We start from the raw sequence: 23,518 nt of genomic DNA, 5'->3' as shown, positions 1-23,518 counted from the left end.
GTAAAAACACGCTGATTCCCGGACCGTCCGCAGGCCAGATTTAGAAGGTGATTGGGCCAGATGATAATAATAATAATAATAATAATAATAATAATAATAATAATAATAATTTATTTATACCCCGCCCATCTGGCTGAGTTTCCCCAGCCACTCTGGATGGCTCCCAATCAAGTGTTATAAACAGTACAGCGTTAAATATTAAAAACTTCCCTGAACAGGGCTGCCTTAAGATGTCTTCTGAATGTCAGGTAGTTGTTTATCTCTTTGACATCTGATGGGAGGGCGTTCCACAGGGCGGGCGCCACTACCAAGAAGGCCCTCTGCCTGATTCCCTGTAGCCTCACTTCTCGCAATGAGGGAACCACCAGAAGGCCCTCAGCGCTGGATCTCATTGTCTGGGCTGAACGATGGGGGTGGAGACGCTCCTTCAGGTATACAGGACCGAGGCCGTTTAGGGCTTTAAAGGTCAGCACCAACACTTTGAATTGTGCTCGGAAACGTACTGGGAGACAATGCAGATCTCTCAGAACCGGTGTTATGTGGTCCCGGCGGCCACTCCCAGTCACCAGTCTAGCTGCCGCATTCTGGATTAATTGCAGTTTCCCGGTCACCTTCAAAGGTAGCCCCACGTAGAGCGCGTTGCAGTAGTCCAAGCGGGAGATAACTAGAGCATGCACCACTCTGGCAAGACAGTCCGCGGGCAGGTAGGGTCGTAGCCTGCGTACCAGGTGGAGCTGGTAGACAGCTGCCCTGGACACAGAGTTAACCAGTGCCTCCATGGACAGCTGTGAGTCCAAAATGACACCCAGGCTGTGCACCTGGTCCTTCAGGGGCACAGTTACCCCATTCAGGACCAGGGAGTCCCCCACACCCGCCCGATCCCTGTCCCCTTGGCCATCTGGCCCCTAGGCCTTAGTTTGCCTATCCATGCTTTAATGGTATTTTTTAGCCTGGTGGTGGGAGCGGGAGCAGTCAGGGCAGGCATCGGCTGTGGCCCTTGCTATAGCACAGTGGCCCCCGGCAGCTGCCGAAGAATGTCAGGTGCCAGCAGCACCCAGAGCTCTTCTCAAACTCCAAGCATCACCCAGCAGATTTCACCAGCCTCCTTTACCTGGCTCTGGTTCCTGCAAGAACATCTTTTCTCCTTTTTCTGATTGGAACGCAAGGTCCAGTTTGGGAATCAGAAGCCCCTCTGGGGTTGGGAAGAGAGAGAGAGAGAGAGGGAGAGGGAGAGAGAGAGAGAGAATTATTATTATTTGCAGAATCTGGATCCAAATAATATTCCTGGAATTTAGTCTTTCTGGACAATGGACACATTCCTTTTCAACATTTTTATCCCCCTTCTTAAAAAAAAGAAAAAAAGCAAGAGATAAATATGAAAAATCCCCAGAAAATTAAACAGTTATATACTGCTGTGCTATAACTCGTATTTATTTCTTAGTTGACTGACATGCAGAACAGGGCTTATGAAGTAGTGATATTTATTTTGGTTTGTGGTTTTCAATGGGTATAGATTTATGGACTAAGTTGTTGCATTTTTATCTCCTTATATAAGAATAAAAAAGAAAAATAAACAGAGTGACTAGTGGGGTGCCACAGGGTTCTGTCTTGGGCCCGGTCTTATTCAACATTTTTATCAACGACTTGGATGATGGACTCAAGGGCATCCTGATCAAATTTGCAGATGACACCAAACTGGGAGGGGTGGCTAACACCCCAGAGGACAGGATCACACTTCAAAACGACCTTGACAGATTAGAGAACTGGGCCAAAACAAACAAGATGAACTTTAACAGGAAGAAATGTAAAGTATTGCACTTGGGCAAAAAAAATGAGAGGCACAAATACAAGATGGGTGACACCTGGCTTGAGAGCAGTACATGTGAAAAGGATCTAGGAGTCTTGGTTGACCACAAACTTGACATGAGCCAACAGTGTGACGCGGCAGTTAAAAAAGCCAATGCAATTCTGGGCTGCATCAATAGGAGCATAGCCATCTAGATCAAGGGAAGTAATAGTGCCACTGTATTCTGCTCTGGTCAGACCTCACCTGGAGTACTGTGTCCAGTTCTGGGCACCACAGTTCAAGAAGGACACAGACAAACTGGAACGTGTCCAGAGGAGGGCAACCAAAATGGTCAAAGGCCTGGAAACGATGCCTTATGAGGAACGGCTAAGGGAGCTGGGCATGTTTAGCCTGGAGAAGAGGAGGTTAAGGGGTGATGTGATAGCCATGTTCAAATATATAAAAGGATGTCATATAGAGGAGGGAGAAAGGTTGTTTTCTGCTGCTCCAGAGAAGCAGACACGGAGCAATGGCTCCAAACTACAAGAAAGAAGATTCCACCTAAACATTAGGAAGAACTTCCTGACAGTAAGAGCTGTTCGACAGTGGAATTTGCTGCCAGGGAGTGTGGTGGAGTCTCCTTCTTTGGAGGTCTTGAAGCAGAGGCTTGACAACCATATGTCAGGAGTGCTCTGATGGTGTTTCCTGCTTGGCAGGGGGTTGGACTCGATGGCCCTTGGGGTCTCTTCCAGCTCTATGATTCTATGAGATTGTTTTCATAAACAGTATCCCAGCAGAGTGTACTGTATTTAAATCATTCAGTACACAGAGATGTACATGCGTGGATACATACATTCCCCCAAAGGACACATTTTTATTGTTTATGGGACACAACCTAGCCAAAATGAAGCATCTTAATTAAAATGTTATGAATACCACAACTTACTAGGTACGTCTGTGTTTGTGTGGAATCAAAAGCATGGGAAGCAATCAAGGAGCATTAGCTGCTACTTGAGAAAACTTTCAGCAAATGCAAAGACCTGGGGACGTTAAAAAAAAAGACCACGTGGTGACTGAGTTTCTGAGTCATTTCCAGGAAGGGAAACTCCCAGTGGCTGAAAACGGAGAAAGTGAAACTTAACTTGGATCTTTGGTGCGAGGGAGCCATGGCTGCTGCAGGGGGTCACATCCAGCGTCTCCGTGATGAAGCCACTTGCTCCCTCTGCCTGGATTACTTCAAGGATCCAGTGACCATCCCAGAGTGTGGGCACAACTTCTGCCGATCCTGCTTGATCCAGTGCTGGGGGGAATCGGAGGCAGAGGCTTCCTGCCCTCAGTGCAGAGAAAGAGTCCAGAGAAGGAGCCTCGTCTCCAACCGGCAACTGGCTAATGTGGCAGAAATAGCCCAGAATCTCAGCCTTCAAGAGGGAAAGGGGGAAGGAGGGAAAGGAGGAGTCTGCGAGGAGCACCAGGAGCCCCTGAAGCTCTTCTGCAAAGTCCACGAAGCCCCCATCTGCCTGGTGTGTGACAGATCCAAGGAACATGAAAATCACAAGGTGATTCCTCTGAAGGAGGCTTTCCAGGAGTACAAGGTAGGAGATCCCTGGATCTGGAGGGGGAGAGATAGCTGTGGGTTCTTCTTGGGAGGTTTTCTTCTTAATTCTCCAAAGTAGGCATGGCATGAATTGGTGGCTGTTTATTTCTGGAGTCATTCTCCAAAGAAACAGAAAAGATGATTGTAACTTTTAAGAACTTTTCCTGCGAGTTCTGGGTGTGGTTTTCTAGGCTGAAGAGGTACAGCTGGTGATGAGTACAAAATAAGTTGCAGTTTGAATTTGCCTGCAGAGAGAGAACACCCACATGCTTTGTGTTTGTTGCTTTTGTATAGCTGTAATAAAAACTTTGAGTTTTTTACACTGGTCCCGTGGTTCTGTTGTCTGCCACCAGAAGAAAAACCGCCTCTAACAGTTTATTATGTAAAAAGCAGCCCAGAGGAAGCCTGAGGGCTCCAGGGATGGCTGGGAAGAGGGAGTTGAAGTCTTTCTCTCTGCCAGGGGGACAAAGGGATCTTCCCTTGAAATAATCACAGCAGCTTGAAAGATTTGAACTGGTACCATGGTAGGGAGAGAAAGGGTTAACCTCATCCACATCCCCCAGGAAGGTTGCTTTGCACATATGAAAAACACTGCAAATGTAAATTGCGCATACACAACTAAGTACAGGTCTCCTTTGGCCAGCAGGATCCCTCCTCAATGCCCTGCAAAGCAGAGAGCAGCAAGGGATCAGCTGGGGGGAGGGGAGGGGCCAGGTATTGACCAGATGGTTCAGGATCCTTCCCTCAAGTAACTGTTGGAAGCAGATTTAGGAGTGGTGGGGTGGAAGCTCCTACTGGTGGGGAGCACGCTTATTCTGGGCGTGCTGTGGGGCCTGTGCAATGAGATTTCAGTGGGGGGGGGGGCTGAGGATCTCCTCCCACCCTAAATGGCAAAGGGCTCAGTGGTTCAGAGTAGCATCTGCAAAGACCAGGCGGAAAGATGACTTTTCCATGACAACTCAGAATTGGACCTGTGCTATTATACATAAAAAATAAAATCCTCATTCTGGATCCTACTTTAGCCCTTCCTCCTCCTCCTCCTCCTCCTCCTCCTCCTCCTCCTTCGACGTCTTCCTGGGAGCTCAAGATGGGAAGTCAGGCTAGAACTCTCCTCAGAGAAGTTCAAAGGAGCGAGCTTGACTGCCTTTGCTCTTCTCCAGACTAGAAAACGTTCCCACCCCAGTTCTGCCGTGCTTTTCAGCCCGTGTGCTGTGGCTGTCCCTGTGGCCCTTCCTACTTTAGCCCTTCCTCCTCCTCCTCCTCCTCCTCCTCCTCCTTCGACGTCTTCCTGGGACCTCAAGATGAGAAGTCAGGCTAGAACTTTCCTCAGAGAAGTTCAAAGGAGCAAACATGGCTGCCTTTGCACTAGAAAACTTTCCCATCCCAGTTCTGCCGTGCTTTTCAGCCAACCTGGGGTGCCCTGAATGATGCTCAGGGGTGCTGCTGGCAACACTGGTCTCTGTCCCTCTTTCCTTCCCTCCCTCCTCGGATGCCAGAGCTGCCTCCCAAAGCCGTGCGCGGCTCTTAGTTGCAGCAGCCCTGGCTACAAGCTCCGCTGGCGAATTAATGCCTCTGGGGCTGGCCAGGGGGTCTTGGCTGCCAGGAGCTGAGGCGGCCTCGGAGGAAGCAAGGAAACTGGCGAGGGGCTCTTGCTGGTGGGAAGGGACAGACAGGTCCCTGTGGGGCAGCGTGAGGAGGCATCTCTTTGGGGGCAGCTCAGAGACCCAGAGGAGGACTCCTAAGGAGAGGGGAGAGGAGGCTGAGAGAGCCGTCCACAAGGGAGGCTGTTCGAGGAAGGGTGAGGGGCTGCAAGCTCTGCAAGCAAGGGGGGACATAACTGGGATCCTGAGCCCCACAGGGACACCGCAGAAAGAAGGTAGTTGGACGAGGGAGTCATGCACCCCAAAAAGGTTGAAAACCTCTAGACTCTTATTTCCTCCAGTAAACTACTTTGCTATTATAGCAAGGCCACCGGGCCCAAGAAGCCAGTGTAATATTCATCTCCTCTCTCTGTGTCTCAAGCAAACCTAAGTTTCCCTTTTTCTTTTCAGGGAGAGATCTGCCACCGCTTGGAGATTCTGAGGAAAGAGAGAGAGGAAATTCTGGCCCATCTAGCAGCCCTGGACAAGGAAAGCAAAGACCTCCTTGTAAGTGCCACTTTTATTACTACAGTGGTGCCTCGCAAGACGAAAAGAATCCGTTCAGTGAGTCTCTTTGTCTAGCGGTTTTTTCGTCTTGCGAAGCAAGCCCATTAGCGACTTAGCGGATTAGCGGCTTTTAGCGGATAAGCAGATAAGCGGCTTAGCTGCTTAGAAAAAGGGCGGGAGGGGAAAAAACCCGCAGGAACTCGCAAGACATTTTCGTCTTGCGAAGCAAGCCCATAGGAAATTCATTTTGCGAAGCGCCTCCAAAACGGAAAACCCTTTCGTCTAGCAGGTTTTCCGTCTTGCGAGGCATTCGTCTTGCGGGGCACCACTGTATTGAGGAAACAAGCACTTGAAGAATTGAGTCAGGACTGAGGAGGGATGGGGAAATCTGCCCATTTCAACTTTCCCCCATTCTCCTTTTTCCATATCAGTTTGTTTATTTATTATTATGAAAATGAATAAAATGCTAAGCTGGCTACATTCTTGTATAAATATTTTGATACGTACTTTATCCTCATAAGTACATTTTTGTGAACATTACCTGGCTGAGTCAAAATAGCTAGGAAAAATGCTCCTTGCTTTAGGCTGTAGCTCTCTGCGAAATAGAAGTCAACAGAAACAGCAATGGAGAGGGCCTCCCCTCAAATTAAAGGTTTGAGGGGAGTTTTATGTCCCTGGATGTTCTCTGAACAACTTCAAACTCTGGTTATGCCATGTCCCAAAACATGCAGGGAATATCCATGGCTAGAAAAAATGCTCCTTCCTTTAGGCTGTAGCTCTCTGCAAAATAGAAGTCAACAGAAACAGCAATGGAGAGGGCCTCCCCTCAAAATAAAGGTTTACTTCTTTAGTAACTGGAGGTTTCATGTCTATTAAAAATCAGAAATGTCCTCCCTGTGGAATTCTCACAATTCTCTTCCTGATGTTTTGAGGGCTGAGCACCTTCCACATTCTGACCTCCTCTTTTCTTGCAGAAATTAACAGAAACGGAGAGGCTGAAGACTGTGGAGAAGTTCAGGGAACTGCGCCAGTTCCTGGAAGAACAAGAAAAACATCTACTGACTTATGTGGAAGAGGTGGAGAAGGAGATTGCAGGGAGAAGGGATGAGCAGCTGGCCAGACTCTCCAGGAAACTCTCCTCTCTTGAGAGGATCATCCAGGAGATGGAGGAGAAGAGTCAGCAGCCAGCGAGTGAACTCCTGCAGGTAAGATGGTGGCAGGAACAGCCCAAGGCTCCAGGAGAAGGCTGCCCCTTTCATGTATGCAAGGAGTGCAGGGGCTGAGCTGATGGAGCCTCTAGTCAGGTTTGGAATGGACAGGAAGACCCAAGAGACCTGGGATGCTTAACTGGCCTGAATGGAGACTAGAAATTTTTGATGGAACGGGAGCTGATCTTCTGCTCTTTGCTGATGCTTTGTCTCTGAATGCCTCTCAGCCATGGGGGTCTACGTCTAGGATGCGTTCAGGCCTCCTTCCGACATGAGCCAGTCTCTTGACCAAGCTTCTCTTCCTGTTTCCTCTACAACATCTGGGTTGATCCCATTCCCCATGGATACAGATCGGCCCAAAATGGTGCTCAGTCAGAGTGACTAAAGAGCAAGACAGAGGGACTCATCCAGACTGCTGCTTGTCCCACCCGTTTCCTCCAGGAAAACCGGCTGTTTACTGCTGAATTAGAGCAAACCTCAGTCAGGTTTTCTCTGCATTGACGTTTGCTTTGATGTTGCACTAAGGAGCAGGTTTTTCCCGAGGGAAAGCGGCAGGGCAAAGGCAAAACCACTTGGACTCATGTTTTCTGGGCACAGGAAAAGCAGAGGTGTGGGTGAGCCCAAAGAAACACTGAGCAATTTTATTACCCCTTGGGAGGCATTTTATGCTGCAGGTGCTTTTTAAATTTCCAGGTGGAAAATAGCATTGAAATTTGGGGACTTCTATGGAAGACAGTTTCGGACAGTGCCCTGGTAGGATTATCCTGTAGGCTTACTTACGTCTGAATTGCACAATGCAAACTGGATTAAAGTTATTAATCAGCCGTCCTGGCTGATTAGAGCGTGTCCAGACGAGGTGCGGGCCCCCCTGGGGGATATCATCAATCTGTCCCTTGGCACCGGGACATTCCCAGGGGAACTGAAGGAGGCAGTGGTGCGCCCGCTCTTAAAGAAAACATCATTAGATCCCTTAGATCTATCCAATTACCGCCCGGTTTCGAATCTTCCATTCCTGGGTAAGGTGATTGAGAGAGCGGTTGCTGAACAGCTTGGTAGGTTTCTGGATGAAACATCGGCTGTGGATCCATTCCAGTCCGGCTTCCGCGCTGGTCATGGGACTGAGACGGCTCTGGTCGCCCTAACAGATGATCTCCGCAGGCAGCTGGATCGAGGCGGGTCGGGGCTGCTGATTCTTCTAGACCTGTCAGCAGCCTTCGACATGGTCGATCACGAACTCCTGGACCACCGCCTTGCCGACGTGGGGATCCAGGGCACAGTCCTTCAATGGCTGCGCTCGTTTCTCTCCGGTCGGGGACAGAGGGTGGCGCTTGGGGGGGAATTGTCATCCCGCCACTCCTTGGTGTGTGGTGTGCCCCAGGGTGCAATACTCTCCCCAATGCTTTTTAACATCTTTATGCGCCCCCTCGCCCAGCTTGTCCGGAGTTTTGGGCTGGGCTGCCACCAGTATGCTGATGACACCCAACTCTATCTGTTGATGGACGGCCACCCGGACTCTGCCCCAGACACACTGATCAGATGCTTGGAGGCTGTGGCTGGATGGTTACGTGGGAGCCGGCTGAAGTTAAATCCTTCGAAGACAGAGGTCCTCTGGCTGGGACGGGACGACAGGGGGCTGAGGGGGCAACTCCCATCTCTTGCGGGGGTGCAATTAGTGCCAGCACCGTCCGTTAAGAGTTTGGGTGTAATCTTCGATACCTCCCTCTCCATGGAGGCGCAGATTGCAGCTATAACAAAGGCGGCATTCTTTCATCTCCGCCAAGCTAAGCAGTTGGCTCCTTACCTCTCACGCCCTGACCTAGCCACTGTGATCCACGCGACGGTCACCTCCAGACTGGATTATTGTAACTCGCTCTACGTGGGGCTGCCCTTGAGACTGACCCAGAAACACCAGCGGGTGCAAAATGCTGCAGCGAGACTCCTTACGGGGTCTTCACTTAGAGATCACATTCATCCGGTGCTATACCAGCTGCACTGGCTCCCGGTGGAGTACAGGATCAGGTTTAAGGTGCTGGTTTTAACCTTCAAAGCCCTATACGGCCTAGGGCCCTCGTACCTACGGGACCGCCTCTCCTGGTATGCCCCACAGAGGAACTTACGATCTTCAAATAAAAACACCTTGAAGGTCCCAAGCCACAGAGAGGTTAGGCTGGCCTCAACTAGAGCCAGGGCTTTTTCGGCTGCGGCTCCAACCTGGTGGAACGCTCTCTCACAAGAGACAAGGGCCCTGCAGGACTTGACATCTTTCCGCAGGGCCTGCAAGACAGAGCTGTTCCACCTGGCCTTTGGTCAGGGCGCAGCCTGACTCCCTCCTCTGGCAATCTTTACAAAACTTAGTTTATGGTTGCCATCAATTTTGATTTTAATTCATTTTTATAATGTTTTATAATGTTGTACTGTTTTAGTGTTGTTAGCCGCCCTGAGCCCGGCTTCGGCTGGGGAGGGCGGGATATAAATAAAATTTATTATTATTATTATTATTATTATTATTATTATTATTATTATTAAATTATAATCTAAGACTAGAGATGGTGTGAACTGTCTCTTGAACCCACAAATGTGAAATTTCCCTAAAATGCTGGTGTATTTTTATAAGGATTTTAAACAAAAATGGCAAACTGATGTGGAAATGTGGAGATCTTGAAATCAGAACAGTTAATAATTTCACACTGGGAAAATAAAAGCTGTGAGAAACCAAAACTGGCTGATTCCGCCATCCCTACCGAAAACCATGGCATGTGCCAGGCAGACTGACATCCGAGGGGCAGGGTCTGAGGGGTCTTCCTAGTGTGCCCTGTGGTGTGCAGTGAATTCCCTTCTCTTTTTCCCTCTAGGATGTGAGAAGGACCTTGCAGAGGTAAGTGGATCTGGCTCATTTCCATTAGCATCACTCTTTGAAGCTGAGATGCAAGAACCTCAGACATGGCCCTCCAGGGGCTGCAGGGGGAGACTGGAGGACTCACTCCCTGCAGCACCTCACAGGTAAAAGTAGAGCCCCCTCTTCGGAACTTGTAGCACCCCAATTCTCCCTCCAAGGTTCAAGGTCAGCTGCCTCCTCCTCCCTCCCTCCCCACATCCCTTCACACAGGGATGGGGGCTCTTTTCTTTCTCTTGCACTTCTGTTCATGGACTTTGTGATAATTTCAACATTTAGAAGAGAAAGTCCCAAAGATGCTTCAGAAGAGTTTAGGACATATTTCAATGTCCAACTAGAAGCCCCTCAACTCTGGTAACTCAGCCCCTTTGAGGTACTTAGGGAGGGAAGGTCTGTTGGTCTAGAATGGGTGGGTTCTTTTTCTTGGGAGCGTTTCCAGCATGAGAGGCTGAAGGTGGTCTGGAGTGGGGGGTGAAAGTCTAGTTGTTGATGCCTCTGGAGGGAGAGTCCCATGGGGCATGGAGTTGAGCCCTTCCTGGGTGAGAGAGGGGATGGAGGGAGGGTGGAGGTTGTTCTTCTTGACCGCTGGCCAGCTTTGGACATCCCTCACATCCTCTGGAGAAGCTCAGGGAGGGAGGGATTGCAGGCATTCCACCTCAGGGGTTTGGTTCTTAAGTCCTGTTACATCTTGTCCCTTTTGCTGTTTAACATCCTTACGAAGCCACTGACCAGGGCTTGGAGGTGGGTGTCAAGAGATGAAGCTGAATCCTGAAAATTACCTGTTGCGAAATGAACTTCAACTTTGTTCATGTTATTGAGATCTCCTGCAAGAATTAGGGAGACTGTGCCACAATGGGGCCATTCATTGTTTTTCTTTTCACCAGGTATGAGGAAAGAGAGAGTCCAGAGAAGCCACTGGCTTTCCCTCCAGAGCTGAGGAACAGGATCTTGGAATCCTGTGATCTAAATCGCCTTATGGAGAATACAGTGAAACAGTGGGAAGGTAATGAAAACTGGCTGCCAGGATTTCACACTGGGAATTCTGTTACTTCTTCAGAACTGAACATGCCTGGCTCTTATTGCATGTAATTGAGTAACCCCAGGATCCCTTCCTTCTTGGGGCTCCAGCCTTCATTTCTGTCCCCCAGAATGGCCCATGAATATTGTGACGCTGGATCCTGTAAAGAAAGCCTGAACCAGAGTGCAGAGGAAAGTCAGGATTTTTTCCTCCCAGTTATACGAAACCTCCTTTTCCTTGTGGTTCCCTGTCTACACAATCTTAGTTTGTCCTTTTGGAGGTTCTCCTGCTCTAAATGGAGTCAAAGGGCATTAAGGAGCCCCCAGTTCCCCCTCTGCCTCCTGCTCAGGCTTCTTTCTCAGCCGTGGAGCCAAGGCCTGAGCCGTCTCCTCCTCAGACGTCCCCCTGCAGCTGCCATATCTAGGGCTTCAGCCTTCAAGATCTCCTGAGAGTTCCCCCATTGAGAGTGGAAGCAAGAGCACATGAGCCCCAAAGGGCACAATTATGCTTGTTAACAACCTTAAAGATTTGTAGGAGGTTTGTGAGGAAGGGCTTCCTTTTGCCTGAGAGCTCTGCCAATTCTTCCTCATCAAACTTCGCTTCTCCTTATGTCTCACAATTTTGACTTTAATGATTCCCCCACCACTTTACTTGGGGAAGATGTTAAGGCTGCCTCCATCTCCCCTCTGCCTCCTTTTTCCGGGATTCCTCTTGCTCTGCCTCCTCTCCAGTCCTCCAATGTAGAGCCCAATTTCAGGGACAAAGTTCAGAGACCAGCAGGATTTATGCTGAATGTTTTTATTCTGCTATTTGTAAGCTTGCTTTATGATTGCTGTGTTTTAAAGCTTTAGTTATTTTCATAGATTCTTCCTATGATTTTCTTGTTTTTAATTATTTTTCTGCTATTTAATAATAATACTAGAATTTAAGGATGTTACATTATGAAGTGTTACTTTTGTACGGAGATTTAATTCTGGTGGAAGAGTGTTGCCCTTACACTTTATATCTTTCTGCTTCTTCAGATGCTCTGCTATTCAGAAAACAGTTTCAGAAAGGTAAATTTCCAGGAGAGGAACAATTTCACAGGAGGGATGGGGACTGATATTTCATGGGTGTTGAACCTTCTGTTCTGCAGGCTTTGGGACCCCCATCAATGGCGTCACTCTGGGTAACAGTCCTCTAGTGGTGTTTGGGTTCTTTGTCTGTCCCATGAATGAACTGGGAGAGGGTTTGAAGGCTTGGACTGGGGGCAGAGCTTGTCCCTGCGAAGAACCTGCGCACCAGTCTGAGTTCCATTCCTGTCTATAGACCAGTGGTGGCAAACCTTTTAGGGACCGAGTGCCCAAACTGCAACCCAAAACCCACTTATTTATTGCTAAGTGCCAACACGGCAATTTAACCTCAATACTGAGGTTTTAGTTTAGAAAAAAAAACCTCATACATTAATACCTTTGGTCTTAAAAGGAAAACACAATAACAGAGCTTTCAGTGATACAAACAACTTTTTATTGAAAGGTAAAAGTTTGTATTTGGCATACTTTTGAACAATTAATGTGATTTTTGCTGTTGTATGCATGTTGATAATTTGTCTAACCTTGGCTCATACTTTGTAAGTTTGAGAGCAACACATGCAACACTCAAGTCATCTGTTTCTGGTGTCAGAAACAAAGTAAGGAAAGCAATCCCAAGTACTTTCATTGATTTAAGATTATTTGGCAAATAATTCCACACTTTAAGGATTTCATTTTCAGAACTAACTGTGCTGTCTTTTGTCATTCTGTCTATATTCTCAAGTGTTTCACGCAGGTCACAGAATTTATTTTTCCAGATAGACTATTATCCTGGTTTCCCCCTCAGTTTTATAGATTCTGCTTTATTTCATAAAATTTATATACTGTTTGATTGTGGGGAAAAGCACAGAGCATTAGACTCAGATCTAAGGCACCTGGCTAAACTAATCTGCAGCAGAGAATCCCAACAGAGCAGCATCTTAAGCTAGCGACATGCTGCAAAAAAAAACCCTTCTCTTGTGGCTGAACTAAAAGGACGCTGGCTCAGCTATGAGATCTTAACAAAGGAGTCCGGGAGGGGAAGAGTTAACATCCCCCTGCCCTTAAGGAGAGTCCATATGTGCATGTTTAACAGTTTAATAAATTGTTCTGTGCACAAAGATGTGAACATGAGCCCAAATACTGTCATGTGGCAAGCAAGGGAGCAATATGTATTATTGTTATTTTGTTGTTGAAAGCCTACATAGAGTTTTTCAAATGAGAGCTGTCAGTGATCCATGGTTAAAAGAAGAAGTTGGCAAATGTGTCCTCTTTTGTGCTTTTCAAAATAACCCTATACTTGCCTATCACGACTGTCTTAGCCCCTAACTTTTGAGTTATTCCCCCTTCCCTCAGGGAACTCGTCTTATGGTTTATATTTAATCCAAAATAAAAGCATGGAATAAGCAGTCCTTTGTAAAATTGCCCTGCCACCTGCCGCCTCTTCCCTGGCGGCAAGCCCTAGTCTTCCAAGATGGTTGGGAGGAAGGCAAGGAGAGACCAAGTGAGTGAGAGAGATGGAGAGCAGGAATAAACAGGCTCCCCATTTAACACAATTTTCACTTGTGGGCACGAGGGCCCAGAACGTGACCCCCGCGAGGGGAGGCCTATATGTGTTTTCATGTTGTATTTTTATGCTGTGAACCACCCTGACCTATGGATGAAGGGCAGTATACAAATATAAATTATTATTATTATTATTATTATTATTATTATTATTATTATTATTATTACTACAGGGGGGTCCTCATCTCCCAGCCCAACCCAGAGGTCCCCGAAGGCCAATTTCCACAGAGATTGTCAGAGGAAAGCAGCTTCTCTCCTCTCCTGCCTCCTCCAATTCTCCCCTCTTTCCCCTTGGATAACACAGAAGAGATGAGTAAAAGGGTTCCTGGGTGGTTTTTCCTCTCAGAAAATGCCTGGGATGAGAGGAGGGCAGGCACAATACACATTGGATATAAGAAAGTGAAGAAAACTGATTTAAAAACCCTCAAGGAAGATATTTATTCTGAGGAGTCTGCAAGGAGGAGTCTCAGTCTAGCATGCGATGCAAAGAAATCCCCTTGATCTGAAGGGAATCTGGGTTTTTCGGGGTTATTATTATTATTATTATTTATTATTATCAAGATGTCCGTTTCTGTCTCTTGGCTGACTCTGCCTGATCTTCTCTTTCCCTCATCTTCTCCCCAACAGCAAATGTCACTCTGGATCCAGACACAGCCCATCCCCAACTCATCCTCTCCAAGGATCGGAAAAGCGTGAGAAAGGAAGACGAAGAGCAAGCCCTGCCTGACAATCCCAAGAGATTCAGCTTCTTCTCTTGTGTGTTGGGACGTGAGGGATTCACAGCAGGCAGCCATTTCTGGGAAGTCACTGTGGAAAGTGGGGAATGGTGGGCTTTGGGGGTCGCCAGGAAGTCTGTGGAGAGAAAGGGAGTCTTTGACTTCAGTCCTGAGGAAGGGATCTGGGCTGTGGGGAAGTTGGGAGGGATGTACTTGGCCTCCACCTCCCCTGATTACTCTCCTCTGTCCCTGAGGGAGAAGCCCAGGAGGATCCGGGTGACTCTGGACTATGAAGGGGGACGTGTGTCTTTTTCGGACGCTGACTCAGGAGCCGAACTCTACACGTTCTCAGGAGCCTCGTTCTCTGGAGAGACCCTCCTCCCTTTCTTTCGTCTGGGGGGAAATAAAACCCACCTCATTATCTCCTGAGGAGACTAAACCTGCCTCTCAGGCCCAGCAGGAGTTTCTCTCCAGACCAGAGTGACTGACGTCAAAACCATTTACCCGCCAAGAGCAGGTTGGGCAGTTTTCCAAGGGCCCTTTGAGAGGATTCATTCCAGTCAAAATCAGCAGAAATAACCAAGCAAAAATGGGTTGCTCTTGCTTTGCATTTTCTTTCCTTTTACCAGAATTCCCTCTGCAGCTCACTTCTGGGTGAGGACTGCAGGGCCTGCTCCCTTCCAGGGCCTTTTCCAACTGGCCCAGGCCCTTATTTGGAACAAACCTTTGGGGAAGTGTGGGAAGTGTTCTGTCATTGCTTCCCTGTTCCAGGTGGTTAATGTGCTTTAAAATGTCCTCAAGCAGTCGGTGGCAATTAATTTTTTTATTTCTTTATTTCCTTTTTTCCTTTGTTGGGGGTGGGTGGGTGGGATGGATATTTGGGTGGGGATTAATTTTAGTATAATTGTTCTGTTCCTTTTTTGTTGTTGTTTTATTGGTTCTGTATAGTTTGTGTTTTGTTTTTAAGGGGCGGGATCAGGGCTGCCTGGGAGTGATGGCTGGGACAGGTTCCACAGGGGCGGAAGCACTGGGACATCCGATCTCGGTGATCATGGGCAGGAGGCGGAGTTACGCTAAGTGTCAGTATATGGAAACATCGCAGCTGCAAACAGCCAGCTTGTTGACATCACATGATGCGACTATCGGTGGGAAAGAATTTCCCAGGAAGTTCACAGGCTGGATAAGTCTTTGTGAAGAGTGTAGTTTGAAACCTTCCGACTGCGCATGTACAGGAAGTTTGTCAGACTTGCTGGAAGAACTGAACTGAAAGGACGTGTTTTTCTCTAGTGCTGTAGTCAGAAATAAAAGAATGTAAAAAGACGTTTCTGACTTGTCTCCTTTTCCCTGCTAGGGAAGAAGCAGGAGGAGGGGGTGTGCATTTTACCCACGCTTGCGAAAATGTCGCCTATCAAAATCTCCCTGGTCTGTCTGGATGTCAGCCAGAGGAGGTTACCGGTATGCAAGCTCCGAGGACAGTGAGAGTGGCCAGCCTCTGTGGAGGGGGCTTGCAAACCAACACTAAGACCAGACCATGTCATTGCCAAGGAGGCAGGTTTAGTCGTTGTTTGAACACTATCCCTGCCTCCGGGTCTGGCCTTGACCAGATAGATACTGGAATCAACACGGGAAACCCACATGACCTGAAAGTGTTGCTGTGTAATGCCAGGTCAATGATGAATAAAACCACTGCCATCCACGACCTGATTGTGGATGGAGGATTTGACCTGGCATGTGTGACAAGAGACCTGTTTGGAGGAAGCAGATGGGCCTGTCCTTGCTGCTGCTTGTCCACCAGGTTTCTCTTATGCACAGCAACCCAGGTCATGTGGGCGGGGAGGGGAGGTTGCAGTGATTTTTTGGAAGTCACTAGCTTGCACCAGGCATCCTACTGGGAAGATCCAGTTTTCTAAGTGCATGTTCTGGAAGTTGGGCAATAGGGGCAGTACAGGATTCCTTTTGGTGTACCGACCTCCAAGGGAATCCGCTGCACCAAGGATTCCCTGTCCGAGCTGCTTCAGGTCGTGGTGGATTTTCTCCTGGAGACACCTAGTTTGGTTGTCCTAGGGGATTTTAACATCCATGCCGACACAACCTTACAAGGGGCTGCTCGGGACTTCGTGGAAAGCATGGCCTCCATGGGGCTGTCCCTGAATAAGTTTGGCCCAACTCATAGTCATGGACATGCCTTAAACCTGGTGTTCACCTCTAGTGACGTGGGTGATCTGACACTAAGTAAAAGTGAAACAAAAGAAGTGCCATGGTCAGATCACTTCCTGGTGCAACTGGACTTCTCTGCGACCCTTCCCCTCTGCAGGGAGGTGGGACCCCCACCACTTAATGGATCCAAATGGTTTCCAGAGAGTGGTAAGGGATGCTTTATCCCATGTTGATGGCCTTTCAGCTGATTCTCTGGTGGCCCGCTGGAATGCAAAGTTAACCAGGGCTATCGACTGTCTGGCTCCGAAGCACCCTCTCTGATTGCATGGAGCCCGGACAGCCCCGTGGTTTTCTTCGGAGCTGAGGGTGATGAAACAATCGCTGAGACGGCTAGAGCGTCGGTGGCAGAAAACTCACTCCGAATCTGACCGGACACAGGTTAGAGCTCAACGTCGAGCCTACCAAGTGGCGATAGCGACGGCGAAGACAACTTTCTTCACCACCTCTATTGCATCTGCAGAAAATAGTAGCAGGAGACTCTTTCAGGTGGTTCGCAATTTAACGGAACCACCTTTACCACCGGGGCCTTGTAAACACCCCAAGATCTCCTGCAACGATTTTGCAAAGTTTTTTGCAGATAAAATCACTTATATTCGGAAGGAGCTAGACACCACCGTGGGAGCAGGGCTAGGGCGGGAGAGTGCTAGAGCTCTGTCTGGTCAAGTTGCATGGAATCAATTTCAATCCGTTACCTCCGAGGATGTGGACAGGCTGCTTGGACACGTGAAACCAACTACCTGTCTCCTTGATCCTTGCCCATCCTGGCTAATAAAAGCAAGCCGGGAAGGGCTGGGCGATGGGCTCTGTGGGGTGGTGAATGCTTCCCTCTGTGAGGGAACATTCCCAGATCCGCTGAAAGAGGCGGTCATTAAACCGCTTCTTAAAAAACCATCTTTAGACCCGGCCAGTATGGCCAACTATCGCCCAGTCTCAAATCTTCCATTCTTGGGCACTCAATACCAGCCAGAACCTCAAAGGATAAAGGCTGCAATTATGCCGGCTTATGCCTATTACACTTGGTCAACAAGTTGGACTTGGTTATACTGAATGGCCGTACTGAGGGGGAGAAGGTCGGAGAATTTACATTTATATCTAATAATGGCGCCTCCACAATTGATTATATAATCGTGTCGTATGATCTTCAAAACAAAGTTTTGGAATGCAAAGTGGAGGAGCGCTTAGACAGTGACCATCTGCCATTAAGTGCACTCGTAGTTGCGGGAAAGGATTTATCCTGCGCTGAGAAAATCGAACATTCGAGCCCTACAGCTTTGGAGCTCAGATATTCTCGTATCAGATGGACAGATGAACTGCATAAGGAAATTTCAAGTAGGCTGTGTTCAAAGGAATTCCTCATTAAGAGAGATAACCTTATAACTTCCTCAAGCCATGAATTAAAAATAAATTTATTTCAGGAGTTAATTTCACTCCTTCAAGATTCCCTGAAGGAAAAAAGGAACAGCTCAAGTAGGCAATCCTCAGTATATAAAAACTCCAAACCCTGGTTTGATCAAGAATGTCAGGACATGAAGCTAAACTTACTGAAAAAATACAAGAATTATAGATCTGCCAACTTACCCCAACTCCCCACGGTCTGGTTTGAAGATAAACGAAATTATAAAATCCTGATCAAAAACAAAAAACTCCAGGCACAGAAAAGAGAATGGAAATGCCTAATAGATGCATCCAGAGAGAGAGACTCGGCCACCTTCTGGAGAATGGTAGCAAATGGAGTGCGATCTACCTCCTCAGAAGTGGAGTATACTATACCTGCAGGGACTTGGGAGGCATTTTTCCAATCTTCATATTCAGCTCTGCCTTTGACACAGCCACTAACACAGTGTGAGGCAGGTGACGAGTGGCCTCCGGTGTCGGTTGCGGAGGTCAGGAGGCTTATTCAGGCACTCAAACACAGAAAAGCCCCGGGAGCAGATAATATCTCTCCTGAGCTTCTTAAAGCCAATATTGACTGGTGGGCCCCAGTCCTTGCCAGCCTATTCACCAGCATAGATCAAACAGCAATAATACCAGAGGACTGGGGATTGGCAATCATCGTTCCCATATTCAAGAAAGGCTGTAAACTTGATCCAGCCAATTACAGACCAATCAGTCTCTTAAGCATCATCAGCAAACTCTATGCAACTCACTTACGTGAAAAGTTTGCGGACTGGCTGGAACGGGAGCACATCCTTAAGGAAGCCCAGGCTGGTTTCAGGGCACATAGATCAACTCTAGACCAAGGACTGGTATTGCAACATCTAGTGGAGAAATACACCTCAAAGAAAGGAGGCTCCCTCTATGTAGCCTTTATAGACTTCAAATCAGCTTTCGATTTGATACCCCGGCACAGACTTTGGGAAAAATTAAATGCCACAAACATCGACAGACGTCTTTTGCTTCTTATCCGTAGATTACATGAAAATACTCGGATCCGTGTTAGATGCGACCGTTATGGGAACCTATCAAAGGAAATCCAAAGTTTCCATGGTGTCAAGCAAGGCTGTGTTCTTGCCCCTATTCTATTTAATTTCTATATAAACTCCTTAGTCGGAAAGATGGAGGAAGCAAGTACTCACCCCCCAAACCTAAATAATATACCAATTCCAGTCCTTTTGTACGCAGATGATGCGGCACTTATTTCCTTCTCTTGTGTGGGCCTAAGAAAACTTTTACGAGCTCTTACAGAGTATTGCGAAGCTGAAGACCTAATAATAAATTACACTAAATCAAAAATTATGGTGTTCTCCAAGAGAAAACTCCGACATAAATGGAAAATTAATAACCAACCTATTGAGCAAGTAACATCTTTTAGATACCTTGGAATAATCTTTGACGAGAAGGGATCTTGGTGCCATCAGATTAAGAATTCCATTGCAAATGCGCAAAGATCTTCTAGAGCTATCATAAGATTCTTCTACAGAAAAGGAGGTCAATATGTTCCTGCTGCCTCCCAGGTCTTTGTCGCAAAAATACTTCCACAACTGATGTATGGCACCCAGATATTTAATTGTCAAAAACTTAAGTCCCTGGAATCTGTACAAACTAAATTTTACCGCTCCCTACTAGGGTTACCTACCTGCGTTTCCAACACAGCCATTAGGCTGGAGGTAGGTCAACTCCCTATCAATGCCAGGATATGGATCCTGAAGATTCACTTCTGGCTAAAACTCATATTTTTCCCAGTGGGAGTGGCTCCATTGACTCTATTAGACCCGTTCCAGTCTAAATGGAGATTGTCGCTTTATGAAAAATTGAAGGGCCTGGGGCTTTCCTCACAAGAACTTATAGCCTCAGGTTTTGAAAAGGCTAAAAGGATGGTGAGCCAGCGAATAGGAGATGTAGAGCTTCAGGATCATATGAGCAAGATAGATAAATATCCAGCTATCCAAGATTATGGAAAAGGGTTTAATCTAACACCATATTTGCTGGATCTACAAATCGCAAAATACAGGCGGGCGTTTACCCTTACCAGATTTGATGTACTGCCATCTGCCTTACTAAAGGGCAGATACGAGGGCAAACCCTATGTTGAACGAGTTTGCCCATGTGGTCTGAAAGAGGTGGAAACGGCTTCACATGTGTTGCTACACTGCGACCTTTACGGGGATATTAGGTCACTGTTTATCTCCCCCATCGTTCAGAAATTTCCAGGTCGATCTGAACTTCAGCGGCTGAAAATTCTACTAGGAGATAAAAACCCAGAAGTAACACTGAAAGTGGCCAAATTTTCTGCGGCTGCGATCAAGCGGAGGGCATTAGCTGTAAAAAAGTAAAAGACTTGACCCCTGGACAAGCCCCCTTATCTTTTAAGCCTATACATATATTGCAGTGCATAAATGTGTATATATGTGTGTGTGTGTGTGTGTGCATATGTGTTGCTTTTTATGTATAATTTTACAATTTTTTAAATTGACACCATTATTCCCTTTGTAAACTATTGTTGTTTTATGTTTCTCTGGTCTATGACCGTAATAAACTCAATTCATTCATTCATTCATTCTTGGGCAAGGTGATTGAGCGTGTGGTTGCTGAACAACTCCAGGCACGCCTGGAGGATGCGGACCATTTGGATCCCTTCCAATCGGGATTCAGGCCTCACCATGGGACTGAAACTGCCTTGGTCGCGCTGGTTGATGATCTCCGGCGGGCTAGGGACAAAGGTGAGAGCTGTTTCCTAGTTCTGTTGGATCTCTCAGCGGCCTTTGATACAATCGACCATAACATCCTTCTGGACCGTCTAGAGGGGCTGGGAGCTGGGGGCACTGTTATACAGTGGTTCCGCTCCTTCCTCCTGGGCCGTGTTCAGAAAGTGGTGGGGGGGGATGAGTGTTCAGACCCCTGGGCTCTCACTTGTGGGGTGCCTCAGGGTTCCGTCCTCTCCCCCATGCTTTTTAACATTTATATGAAGCCGCTGGGAGAGGAGATCAGGGGGTTTGGACTGGGTGTCTACCAATATGCAGATGATACCCAGCTCTACCTCTCTTTCAAATCAGAACCAGTGAAGGCGGTGAAGTTCCTGTGCGAGTGCCTGGAGGCGGTTGGAGGATGGATGGCGGCTAATGGATTGAGGTTGAATCCTGACAAGACAGAAGTACTGTTTTGGGGGGACAGGGGGCGGGCTGGTATGGAGGACTCCCTGGTCCTGAATAGGGTAACTGTGCCCCTGAAGGAACAGTATACCTGAAGGAGCGTCTCCACCCCCATCGTTCTGCCCAGACGCTGAGGTCCAGCGCTGAGGGCCTTCTGGCGGTTCCCTCATTGCGAGAAGAAAAGCTACAGGGAACCAGGTAGAGGGCCTTCTCGGTAGTGGCTCCCGCCCTGTGGAACGCCCTCCCATCAGATGTCAAAGCAATAAATAACTACCTGACATTCAGAAGACATCTTAAGGCAGCCCTGTTCAGGGAAGTTTTTAATGTGTGATATTTTAGTGTATTTTTGGTTTCTATGGAAGCCGCCCAGAGTAGCTGGGGAAACCCAGCCAGATGGGCGGGGTACAAATAATAAATTATTATTATTATTATTATTATTATTATTATTATTATTATTATTATTATTATTATTGAGACAGTCACACTTTTTGGAGTCCTAATAAATTTTCTCACCTTCCATCTTGTTTTCCTTTTGAGATGTCTGATTTGGCAGAGGACAAGACTCTTAATCCCAGGATTATGGGTCTGAGCCCCACGTGGGGGAAATATTTCTTGCATTGCAGGGGGTGAGACTAGAGGACCCTCAGGGCCCCTCACATTTCTGCAATTCTAGGAAACCTTCCTCTCCCCACAATCCCTTATGCAGCTGTGAAAATGCATGCATCATTGGATTAAAGGTACCTCTGCCCGTACAGGCCAGTCATGTCCGACTCAAGGGTTGTGCGCCCAACTCACTTAAGAGGCCGGGGGCCAGCGCTGTCTGAAGACACTTGCGGGTCACGTGGCAAGCTGCTCTGGCGAGCCAGCACCAGCACAGCACACAGAAACGCCGTTTACCCTCCCGCTATAAAGTGGTACCTATTTATCTACTTGCACTTTGATGTGCTGTCGAACTGCTAGGTGGGCAGGAGCTGGGACCGAACAACGGGAGCTCACCCCGCCACAGGGATTTGAACCGCCGACCATGCGATCGGCAAATCCTAGGCGCTGAGGTTTTACCCACAGTGCCACCCACGTCCCATATCATTGGATTAATAGAGGACTAAAAATGAACCCCTTCACCCATGTCAGGCAGGATAGCTCCTTGCTCTGGAGACGTCAGACGGGAAGATAATGTAAAAGAAATTGAACAAGGCATCAGCTTCAAATATCTGCAAATACAGCCTCACCTTCTTTATACTTTGTCAGAAATAAACCCCATTGCCTTGAGTGGGGCTTCTGCCCTGATATAAATACAGTGGTGCCCCGCAAGACGAACGCCTCGCAAGACGGAAAACCCGCTAGACGAAAGGGTTTTCCGTTTTGGAGGCGCTTCGCAAAACGAATTTCCCTATGGGCTTGCTTCGCAAGACGAAATGTCTTGCGAGTTCATGCGGGTTTTTCCCCCTCCCCCCCCTTTCCTAAGCCGCTAAACCGCTTATCAGCTGATCCGCTAAAAGCCGCTAAACCGCTAATAGCGCTAATCCGCTAAGCTGTCAATGGGCTTGCTTTGCAAGACGAAAAAACCGCTATACGAAGAGCCTCACGGAACGGATTAATTTCGTCTTGCGAGGCACCACTGTATGTTTAAGGTTGGTGCATTTACGTTCCTTATTTACAAGCTGGATTCTGTACTGTATATCGGGGGCATCAAATGGGGTGTCCTCTGAATAGTGCTGGACTCTTAATCTAAGGGTCACCATCTTGAGCATCACATTGAAAATAGCATGCGGGCAGAATTTCATGTCTGTTGAAAATAGCATCCCGGTAGAATTTTCAAAAATCAGTTAAAATGTCCGGAAAAATCCGGACATATGGCAGCTCGAATCAGCAGTGTTATGGGGTTTTTTTCAAATTTCCTTAAAAAACAGCTTTAAAACTCTCTTTTTTTGCAGGGAGATCTTGCTCAACAACATCTGTGTCTGGTAGAGTTGAGTAGAGTTGAGCCAAACATCCCCCACTCAGGTTCTGCTGTCCCGGAAAACGCCATTTAAAGATGGACGCCCAAGACTCCACACAAGTTCCCACTCCCGATTTCGCAATGCCAAGCCGTGTAAAATCACAGCCCCCAGTCCCATCCCTAAGCAGCTACTGAGAGACAGTGTAGTGTAGTGGTTAGAGTGTGGGACCAGGGCCTGGGAGGCTAGGGTTCAAATCCCCACTCGGGCGTGAAGCTCATCGGTGTCCTTGAGCCAGTCACGGGCTCCGCCTAGCCCACCTCACAGGGTGGTTGTTCTGGGGATTATAAGACCCCCTGAGAGATGCCACCAGTCAAGACTGGGAGTTGGCCAGGTCCTTTGCGGACTTATTTTCCGGCTTCTGGGGTGCTTCAAGCAGGAGCAGATACACCTATTGGGTGGCATTCAATGAAACATATGCCAACTCGAGGTTTAGGACTAGCACAAGGAGACTTTGCCCCCTTCCTCCCCTTCCTGCCCACCCAGATCTGCCAGGGAAGGTCGGGGGGAAACCACAGAACATATTTGGGGAGAGGAGAGGGGAAGAACGTTCCGCCACACAAGGAAGGCTCTTCAGAGTCTCAGGAAAACAGGATGCCCATCCCATTCAAGTGCCACGTTGACAGAAACAATGCACAGAGGGAGGTGTTCTGGGAGTCTGATATGCAATTAGGACGTTCCCTCACCCTGGAGAATCCACCAAAATTTTGAACCTGCTTACAGGTCCTCTGGAATACC

At 47.7% G+C, this 23,518-nt stretch overlaps 2 long non-coding RNA genes and 1 pseudogene across 3 annotated transcripts; 1 reads left to right on the top strand and 2 right to left on the bottom strand.

Annotated features, from left to right (window-relative positions):
- Positions 1-2,694: 2,694 nt before the first annotated feature.
- LOC309336857 (E3 ubiquitin-protein ligase TRIM11-like) lies at positions 2,695-14,408 on the top strand (annotated as a pseudogene). Its single transcript, XR_014161657.1, has 7 exons — positions 2,695-3,378; positions 5,432-5,527; positions 6,502-6,732; positions 9,588-9,610; positions 10,513-10,631; positions 11,669-11,701; positions 13,889-14,408. The product of XR_014161657.1 is annotated as an E3 ubiquitin-protein ligase TRIM11-like (transcript).
- LOC309337514 lies at positions 12,130-13,893 on the bottom strand. Its single transcript, XR_014154379.1, has 2 exons — positions 13,672-13,893; positions 12,130-12,298 (listed from the first exon to the last, which is right to left on the bottom strand). It is a non-coding gene; the product is annotated as an uncharacterized lncRNA (long non-coding RNA).
- Positions 14,409-14,520: 112 nt separating the features above from the next.
- On the bottom strand, positions 14,521-22,071 carry LOC309337480. Its single transcript, XR_014154345.1, has 3 exons — positions 21,887-22,071; positions 21,261-21,526; positions 14,521-14,638 (listed from the first exon to the last, which is right to left on the bottom strand). It is a non-coding gene; the product is annotated as an uncharacterized lncRNA (long non-coding RNA).
- Positions 22,072-23,518: the final 1,447 nt, after the last annotated feature.

Source organism: Podarcis erhardii, assembly GCF_964252035.2.
Source record: "Podarcis erhardii genome assembly, chromosome: 2".
Lineage (NCBI taxonomy): Eukaryota > Metazoa > Chordata > Lepidosauria > Squamata > Lacertidae > Podarcis > Podarcis erhardii.
This window is presented reverse-complemented; position numbering and strand designations above follow the sequence as displayed.